This window comes from Camelina sativa, chromosome 14 (assembly GCF_000633955.1).
Source record: "Camelina sativa cultivar DH55 chromosome 14, Cs, whole genome shotgun sequence".
Classification (NCBI taxonomy): Eukaryota; Viridiplantae; Streptophyta; class Magnoliopsida; order Brassicales; family Brassicaceae; genus Camelina; species Camelina sativa.
In genome coordinates, this window is record NC_025698.1 from 27,292,284 (window position 1) to 27,294,067 (window position 1,784).

The 1,784-nt window shown below is 35.9% G+C and overlaps 1 pseudogene; it reads left to right on the top strand.

The window, feature by feature from the left end:
- Positions 352–1,472, top strand: LOC104744032 (annotated as a pseudogene).

A 1,784-nucleotide genomic window follows, 5' to 3' on the forward strand; every position in this document is an offset into this window, starting at 1 on the left:
GTGAGCTGTCAAAAAAAAATTACAAAATATGAATGCACATGGGAACATTAAGCATATATAGATTCAAAAAACCAAATTAATGTTTAAGTTTCTAACATTTAAAGGTTCCAAGTTGTATTTTCAATCTAGCTCCAATATCGTAGTTCGGTTTTTAATTTGTTGTTGTTATTCATGCTAATCTTGTCATTATCGTTCCGTTCCAATTTAATCATAAATCTCCGAAAGGATAATAATAATGTCTTTGGTTTTTTTTTTTTGTTACTTTATTTTGAAAAAAAAAAGAGAGTATATCACAGTTTGTTAGGGTTCCCATATATATAAGAGAACGAATTATAGGGGTTTAAGCAAAAGATGGAGCAATCACGAGAAGAGAAAATGAGAAAAATCGAGAAAAGCAGGTCATCGCCATCAATTCCTCTGGATGTAACGTCGAAGATACTTTCAAAGCTGCCAGCAAAATCAGTTTTGAGATCTCGTTGCGTTTCGAAGCAATGGTCCTCGATCAGCACCGATCCATATTTCATTAGCAACATGTTTCCAAAGCAGTCTTCATCGAGTCTTCTACTCTTGTTCAAAACAAAAGGAAAGCTGTTTGTTTTCTCCATTCAGAACCCGAACGAGCCTGATCAGCAAGTGGATAGTTATCAAATGAAATACCCTAAGTACTGTCGCTTCTCCTTCACGGAATCTGTCCAGGGCTTGATCTGCTTCCGGAGAGCAGCAACACCCGTCATTTGGAACCCTACCTTTAGAAAGTTCTCAACCTTGCCCAAACCCAAAACCACCTGGAAGGGTATAGCAGTGTTTTTAGGATACGATCCCGTGGCGTGTGAACACAAAGTAGTGTCCATGCCTCGTGATAAAGCTTCTGATGAGTGTCGGGTTCTTACGTTAACAGGATCAGCTACAAAAAAATGGAGAAGCATCAAGATCAACCATAAGCATCAACCTTTTATTAAATTTTTAAATGGCAATGATGGGCGATGCATCAACGGTGTTGTATATTATAAAGCCAGCCTTGACAAATCCAATGTTGGCGTTATAAAAGTTTTGATGTCAGGTCTGAAAAGTTCCATGATGTGATAGAAATGCCATGGGGTAATAAATGGTGGGGTAAGCTTATACCTTATGAAGGTAAGTTAGCTTGTGTTGGTCTTAACACGAACCATACGAAAATCACACTTTGGGTTTTGGAGGATGCTAAATGGTTGTGCAAACACTATACTAAACCATTTTTTGAATCACCCTGCGGAATAATTGGTATCACTGATGATGGTGAGTTTGTTTTTGTACCACCAGACAGTCTCCAATCGTTTTATATTATATATTATGACCCGGAGAAAAAGAGCTCCAGAAAAGTCGAATTCAAAGGAGTCGCGGGTGCTGACTTTATGCTCAGTAATGGACTTGGAAACGGACATCTATATCCGTTACATACTTGCTTTAACATTGAGAGTCTCTTGCCTTTGTAACAACATTTGATCTTTTTCTTTTTCTTTTTTTTTCCTATGGAACTTTAAGGTTAATTATATTTTTGTTTTGTTTTGTTTTTGTCGAATAATTTTATCGTTCCTTACGTAGGATTTCTATCTCATTACTAATGTCCTTTTGTGATTTAATAGTAAGCAATATTGCAAACCATAAAATGCACTAAGGAGCACCATTATTTTATATGATCAGATGTATAGTTGCTTTCATTGACTCAAAAGTATCATATTCAATGTTTATTTTTTTAGTGCTTCACAAGTGTAAGAATAATCATATATCTGTACAATGAAAAATGT